General features: G+C 40.0%; 1 long non-coding RNA gene across 3 annotated transcripts in view; it reads right to left on the reverse strand.

The window, feature by feature from the left end:
* Positions 1–2,166: 2,166 nt before the first annotated feature.
* Positions 2,167–8,596, reverse strand: part of LOC311132996 — a 36,734-nt gene continuing 30,304 nt past the window's right edge. Inside the window, exons 3-5 of one of the 3 annotated variants that reach the window (XR_014613553.1) lie at positions 4,742–4,792; positions 2,956–3,053; positions 2,167–2,867 (exon numbers count right to left, since the gene is read on the reverse strand). This is a non-coding gene — a long non-coding RNA (uncharacterized lncRNA). The remainder of the gene's footprint in view (positions 2,868–2,955; positions 3,054–4,741; positions 4,793–8,596) is intronic. The other 2 variants (XR_014613555.1, XR_014613554.1) reach the window with 2 other exon arrangements.

Consider the following 8,596-nt stretch of genomic DNA (forward strand, 5'->3'; position numbering starts at 1 on the left):
CACTGACATTCCTGCCACAATCCCTAATGGTGTCCACTGTTGTTCCTAAAACATAACAACATTGACAGATGTGACAACAAATTCGAATCAATACTGAAATTCTATGCTTAGAGAATTGATACAATGGTCTACCTGTTAGAGACTGTGCAATTTCTGCCATTTCCCTTTCTGCCTCTGTTGTAACTTCTGTTGCTCGGGAAAGCCCCTGTATCAGAGTCCACTAAAACAAACAAAAATGGAAATGTTCGGAACATCTCTAGAGTCAACCAGCATCAAGTAAATGAATAACGATTCTAAATATACTAACGTTGCCTCTGGCGCATCTTTTTCCCATGGTGGAGAAGGGCATCAGTCAGGAGGTCAATACGATGGGACGGCGTCATCTCCTTGGTGACTTTCCCAAGGCGCCTCAGATACGTCCACAGTCTCTCCATCTGCTTCCCATCTGCCAGTCCAGCACCTTCCACATATCTTGTGTTGAATTTCATCTACAAATATAAAATCATGTCATTCCATAGTGAAAGGGTTATTTGTTTAAACCTTATAAAATATGAATAAATAACTACTGACAATATTAATGATCATATTCAAATACCTGACATGGCAAGTCATGTCCGTAAGCATGGAAAACTGGCACAATAGATTTGGTCCCATGCTTCAATTCAGGAAAGTTTCTTTAAAAAGTTATGGACAAAATGTAAAAACAAAAAATTGGGTGGAAACTGCTATTCAAATGTTAACGTAAATGAGATCTTGAATAAAAAAGGTGAATTACTTGCATGTGGTTGCATCTTGCATGCAATGTCCTCCATGAAGATGAGATTGATGTTCTTGTCTCTCATCCCCTCCTCTCGCAGCAGGTACACTGCATTTGACAAACTACAGAGGAGATACATCGTTATTTGCGTACTAAATTAACCAAACATTGAAAAAAATACTGACAAAAACAACAACTCATTATCACTGCAGCCTACCTTTCACCCTTTTTCGTGTCCAATAAGTGAAGCGTTTGCTCATGCTTGCAGGAAACCCCCAACACGCCTGTTTCGTCCAATTTCGTTGTTTTGGGTTTGGACCCGATGGTGTTGCCCACTTGAAATCCCTGGCAACCTTACCATTTTTTAAAATATCAAGTACAGTACAGGTATAACGTACTGAGCTGTTGCCTGAAGCAGATCACACACAGTTGTGCCAGGGTCAGTGCCTAAATGGATGTTGCATGAGACAACCAATAATATTACATTCAACATTCACAATACCAACATACCGTCTCCAACGTTAAGACCACTGAGTCAAACAGATGAAGTGGAGGGACAACTGCATCATTTAAATATGAATTAGTGGCGAGGTTTGATATGAGTTCAAATAATTCTAGATTTTGTTCACGTTGTGCATAAGGTAACAATGGAAGTTATCCTTAAAATGCAGTGCATATTACATTCAGGCATAATGTTATCACTTTACCCGTTGGTGATAATATCACCTGAATCGATCCACCTGAATCGATCCACATGAGCTTGGTTTGCAAAGTACTTTTCCTCATGTTTTGGTGGCTCATAACTTGATCCAGAATACTTTTTCCTAGGCAAACCAAAAGCCCATCTGCTGCTACCTCCACTGTTCCATTGTTCTGTTAAGAGATGTAAAATATACTTGGATACAACTTAGTTTTTGGACCCCAGGTAGAGTATCTGCTGCTTTGTAACAGATCATGGGGATCCCAATAAACAAATAAAATGAAAGACGTCTGCTAGTCTGTACAGTTGTTTGACAAAAATGTAACAGATGTTTCTAATATATAATTTCTGTTTATAAAAGAGGGACATATTAAGTTCCGACATAGCATGTCGACCACATTCACCTGAATGGTGTGATTTCCACCTTTTAATGGGGTGATTGTAGTCTAGTCGGGTGGGATAAGGGACCACCCAGCGTCACAGATGACAGTAGGTCTACTAGCCTGTGTTAGAATTCCTGGTGACTCTGAGGTCTGTTTTTCATTGTGGTTGATATGGTGCTGGACGTGTGGCTGATTGTGGCTTTATACCAGAAAGAGAATTATGTTTTGTTCCTGCTGCATGCTACAGTTTGTTTACTCCACATCAGCAGCTGTTGCAGGTTGGCAGGAATGTCTGGGTGTGTCGAAAAAAATGACAGTTCTATATTGCTCTTTGATAGCCTTTATTATATTGAGAGACGTGCAGGAACATTTTATTGTGGTGTTCGATGAATAGAAAACTGTTGATGATCAACACTACATTTGTAACCTTCACAGTTCTATCCACAAGAGGACGTCACAGCTCCTGAATTCATATATCGCTGAGAAATACAATTATGTTTCAATGCACTCTTGGGTAGACTTCATTTTCATATCAAGCAAAAGACAGATATAAAAAAACAATAGGATGTCAATACTTTGATCCAGACATCCCTAATACAACTCATACAGATAATTAATATTACAAATCCTATATACCTTCAATACAGTTTTAAAAAGTAATTCCTACCTTATCAAAGCTTTGTCCAGTCTTTTCATATGAACTAGTCTATAACCATGTAAGATCTTGATTTGTAAAAATCTTATGGATATTAGATCTATCAGTGAAATTATAGAATATAAAATGTCCTTGAGACAGTTGAGATCACTGGCTCTACCTATAAAGAGTCAAAAGTATGACAATAGTTCATATTTCATCAGTCCAAATTACATATAGTTTACATTTCAGAATCATGAGGTTAGATCTCTCTGAAACATGTTTTTCAGACCAGGCCTTGAATTCCAGCCCTGTTTCTTGGCTAACATGTAGACGCATCCAAAGAGATCAGGGAACATCTTCATCAGGTCAACAGATTCTAAATCCTCAGCGCTGCAGAAGGAGAAACAAACACTCAGCCACCTTCAATGGTAAGAGACTGAAAACATTGAGTACTGGGAAAAACATTAGTCTTACTTACTAGTGCTCATGTAGGTTGCGTATGAAGCGTAGTAACCCCAACATGTTCTCAGGATAGGGCTTTTTGCCATCCATCTTATTCATCAAATCAGACAGCAGCTGTCAACATAAAACAATATCTGTAAATGGTGTAGTCTCTCTGTATGTGAGCCTTCTACAAGCTCAGCCAGGGGATAGGGTACTCTATTGCGTTAGTGTATACATGTTTTAATATACATGTACAGGTATGTATATTAAATAAAATGACATCTGGTTCACCTTAGATCTCCACTGACAGAAGTTTAGTCAAACTGTGCATAATGTTGTAAAGGAGGACTTGCTCCAGCCATCTTTGTCTTTCGTATGATTACATACAGTATTGTAACAATTAACAGCAACTTTCGTACATCAGCATTTAGTTTCTCACTAGACAGCAGCTCCACTAGTTTAGGAATTATGGTAAGTGATACCTTGTTGGGTATTTCTGTCACGGTGCATACTACTAAATGCAAGTTTCTTACTACTGTTGACTTCAGGATTCCCTGAGGAATTCTAGACAGACGTGTGCGTGCATCTTCAAGATAGATATCTAGTTAATTAGAGCCCCTCAGCCATTTAATGCTTGTCTGGCGGTATTCCGCATTGTCAAAACACAAATCAATCATAGTAAATGCTTTTTGAGGGTTCTCCTCTAGTAGGTGTTTGTCGAAGCAGTCGAAAATCTCAGTTGGGGATTTCTGCTGTAGTATACGGAGTTGAAAATCTACAAAAGGTTGAATTTTGGAAAACAAAATATTGTTTGGTGCCAAGTGATGAATTATTTTGACTAGATTTGTATGAATATGCTCATCATTAGGCTGTATAAGAGGTCTTATTTGCACAAGAGCACCAGCATGAATCAGTATCCTCACAATATCCTCTCTATCATCTTTCACTGCAATGTCAAGTGGTGTAAGGCCAAATGGTCCTATAGCATTTAGTTTGGCTTTTGCTACGTTCAGTCCCCTCACTGTATTGACAGGTGCTTTGGACATTAAGGCATAATCCAGAGGAGTCCAAAGATTGTATGATGGTTGATTGGGGTTAGCACCCTCTTGTAGAAGGTATGTACATATTTCTTCATTTGCAGATGCAACAGCAGCAATTAAAAGGGATTACGATATCTTTCCACTCAGCACAATGGTACAATCCATTTATGGCCTTGTCTCTAATCTGTTTCTTCAGCTTCTTCAGATTCCCATCAATAATGTTCTGTATTAAGGGATTTGTTGGCTGTGGTGGTAGTGGGGGTGGAGCTGGGTTCAGCAGTGTTGCCTGCCATAACTACTCATCAGCCATGAATTATATCAACGTAGAGATATCTGCAGAAGAAAATCTGAACTGTAAAGGTTACAATTGAATCAAATCTAACTGTATGAGGAATTCTCAAACAATTATATTTCTGAATACGTTGTTAGAACAATACTAAAATGTAAATCCAAGGCAGAGTTTATAAGAAAAATTCAATGCTAAAATATAGCTGATTATTTTACCTTATGCTAGCTATTACTGCCATCACAGCAGCTTAGGTCAGGTGCATACCAAATGACTATAGTCTCTTCCAAAGGTGGCATGGTTTAATAATTAAACCGGTTATTACTGTAGTTTATGGCATTACAGTTGTCACCAGAACATCAACGCTCACAACATGTACTTTTCCCAGATACAGTTTAAGATTCTGATACACAAATATACTATATTTTTAGTAAAGTTGCTGATACGTGATTGTGTAAAATGTAGGATTTGTTATATTTATCCACTTAACTTGCCTGGTAATCAAGAAGTTGTAAAACAGGTTACAGTCACAACAATGACATCTCCTGAAATGTAAAAACATGCGTTAATGTATAATATTGCATGTCAATCTTCTTTCCAATAAAGGCATACAATTTCATTAATAAGGCTATTCTAGTCACTTACCTCGCTCTCTCACTGTTACTGCTATAATCTATAACTTGGAATGAGCAACATTTACTGCAATTTACCCCAAAGATCAACCTTTCATTTCTCTTTAAGCACCTCTAAAAGTACTTCATGGTAAAAAAAAAAAAACTCCTCTTTCAAGCTATAGCTCAGTGTCCACTCCTGATGAGGAACAGACATCAACTAACAGTTCGTCCTGAAACCCAACCCCTGGTATGGCTGGTAACTTCAGCACTCTAGCCAACACCTACAGTCGCTGTCATGTCAACTATCACACAGCGGAGTTGGCTAACCCACTAACATCAGCGACAGCCTAACCCCAAATACATTTCCCTTCCATATTGTCACAAGGTGAGCAGAAGGTGAACACAGAAGAACTACTGCAGCAGGGACTTGAGTGCCATGCTGAGCCACACATCCATCACATTGTCCATCTCAGACTAATAAAGGCTGGAACCGATAGAGTAGCTTCCTTTTCATAAGATCTAGCAGGCTTGGTGGAAAGCAGAGTTTAGATATGGACCACCTCAGCAGCCAGGAGATGGCACTAAAGAACAGGGCTGTGATCGTACATTCTATTATGGCTTGAATACGTCTGATTATACAACGGGTGGGTCTAATCCGGAATGCTTGTTGGTTAAAACCGCATTCCAGTCTGTGTTTATTCCACAAGTTACCACCGGCTAAATCTATGATGTCAAAATGCCTATTTACTCTGTTCCATCTGACTGCGCAATCCACTGTCTCATCATCCCAGCCAAGCAATTTATAAACTTGATCTCCACTATAAAAAGCATTTAGACATTATTTCACATTTCTTTTAGACTAACATTTAGTTTTCAACAGCGGAGATTTGCATAAACCTTGCTGTCTGTCTCTCCAACATTTGCAACATTGTTTCAATATTCAAATTCGATCTCCAGCTGTCGCATAGTAACGAACGTGTGGGAAATTGGGATGAGACAGACGGGCAGGCAGTTTTTCTCAGCGAGTCGAAAAAATTAATCAGCATAATCTTTATGGAAATATACAAAAATAGAAATAGAAAACAGGTAAAACGAAGTGCAGCTAGTTTGCAGTCTTTCCAGCTTCAGTTTGAAGTTATTGTGTTAGCTGTGTTGTTGCCTAGCTCCTCTGAACAACAGTGTCCTGATAAGAGAACACATTTTCTATGCCAGGTGAAATCGTGCCTCATTAGCTCATTGTTATGGATGTATCCAAATAAATGTCACTAGAAAACAGCTTAAACAAATGCAAATGCAGCTACTGTTGTTATTCTGGCTGCACTGTTTGACATGACTAAATTAGCCATAGTTGGCTAGCTTGCAAGCAAGGTTTAAGAACGTTGCCAGCCAGTATGGCAATATAACATTTAGAACGAACGACTGGGTCACGTCCAAAGATACAGAACCGATAGAACTAACGACCTTGGGTAGCAACCCTAGATTCGTGTCAGGACTATATCTTGTGGAAGGATTAAATGAATAAATTCATTAAATTACCTTAATGAAAATATGTAAATTCTTATTTTAATATGTTGGTAACCCGTTGTATAAAAGTGATAATGCCCTCGAAGCCGGTGTTTGCACTTAGTCTCGGGCGTAACACCTGTGCCAATATATCCTCCAAACACCGGCTTCTTGGGCATTATCACTTAAATAGATTCTAAGGAATGACGCAAACAACAATCAGTAATGTCATTCACTACAACCCTTATGGTGTTGGGCCCCGCAAATCAAATTTACATTTACATTTTAGTCATTTATCAGACGCTCTTATCCAGAGCGACTTACAGTTAGTGAGTGCATACATTTTTTTTATTTTTATACTGGAATCGAACCCACAACCCTGGCGTTGCAAATGCCATGCTCTACCAACTGAGCTACATCCCTGCCGGCCCTGGATGACACTGGGCCAATTGTGCGCCGCCCCATGGGTCTCCCGGTCGCGGCCGGCTACGACAGAGCCTGGATTCGAACCAGGATCTCTAGTGGCACAGTTAGCACTGCGATGCAGTGCCTTAGACCACTGCGCCACTCAGGAGGACCAAATGTTTTTATAAAGCCCTTTTTACATTAGCAGATGTCACAAATTGCTTATACTGAAACCCAGTCTTAAACCCTAAACAGCAACTGGTCACAAACATTTTATTTTCCGACATAGGCGACTGGCCCTTTAAGAGTCGTCCAAAAATGCGCACTCACACTATTTTCCATGGCGTACAATAGGATGCTCACCTCTGCACTCGTGGTGGGTCTATTTCTCCCCCACTCATAGCCTATGACGTCACTCCCTCTGTCGGGTCCCTCAGTTCGTGCTGTGCGCGGATGGCAACTAAAATACTATGTAAAACAAGCAAGCTCCTCCAGAGATTAAAACAAGTATCGTATCTGAAGATTATGCCTTTGTTAAATGTTTTTCATGAAGAAATGGAATGGTGTTTGTGTTAGTATCAAGAGGGAATGTTTTGGGTGTGACGCCAAATACAACAGACCGGAAGTGTGTTGTAGACAGGGGAGACTGGTGATTGGCCAGAAGAGGGAGTTTCATTGTTTATAAATAGGGGGGTTAAACGAAGAAGACGTCAGAACGGCCATGGCAATCGGAGGAGCCGTTCTCCGGGTGTCATGTCACCTGTCATTTATGCTGTAACCTCGTGATTTTAATAAAAGCCTCTAACACGATGCAGCATAGACGGACTCTTTGTTGACAGCAATAATGGCCACCATTCACCCGATACGACACAAGGCTTGAAAATGATTTAAATCAATTGTCCATCCAAGCACTACCACTTGAATGAGCTCCAAGTTCCTCTGTTCTTCACAACGAGATAGATCAGTCTAGCACCCAGCAATACTGCCGGTCCGCGCGTGATGACAGCCAGGTGAGTCTATTTCAAAGAGTGCGCTCCAATGTTTGACGACGACGACGACGGGGGGGGGGAACACACACACACTGCAATCCATTTACGTGCACACGGTCAAGACTCGTAGAAAAAAAGGTAAATAAAAAAGCATGCGTTTGTTAGGTAAACATGGTTCACACTTGAATGGGAAAACGAAAAAAGTATCAGTCACACTCCACCACATATACTTAAAACATACTAGTCCTCCTCGTGGTTAAAAGAGACACAAAAGTAAAGACTCATTTTTTCTCTCACAAAAGTAGTGCTTTACTAGTCCTGTATTAGCGGACCGATATAGCTGTCCAGTGACTTTGGATGAAAGAAGTGTAGGAGCTGTCTTTTTCCAAGTCGGTCCATTAGACTATGTTCTCCAAAATTCACAAATTAAAGACCTTTGATTATTCACTGTTAACGGGTTATAGTTAGTTAGTCAGTCTGTCTGTCATTTTATACCTGCTGCTGAAATGTCGCTCTCTCTCTCCTCCGGCCACCGCCCACTCGCACTGACACACACGCAGCACCACAGAATGCATTGAAGGGTCATTCTGATCATGGCTGATACGTAGTTTTTTATTGGATTGATCATATTTTTAAACGTGCGTTCATTAATTACATTAACAACATTTATTAAACTAATTTTCATGACTTTTCATGAATTTACAAACCCTCATTTGACAACTTGGAACAGCACATCAATCTGCGCAATCTCGAACAGCCTACTGTCCCTCACAGTCTAGAGGCAAATAGGGTACGAGGGGGTAAGTAGCCCCCCCTAAGAACAATGTCTAATTGCTGA

Source organism: Coregonus lavaretus (assembly GCF_964263955.1).
Source record: "Coregonus lavaretus genome assembly, chromosome: 7".
NCBI classification, from domain to species: domain Eukaryota; kingdom Metazoa; phylum Chordata; class Actinopteri; order Salmoniformes; family Salmonidae; genus Coregonus; species Coregonus lavaretus.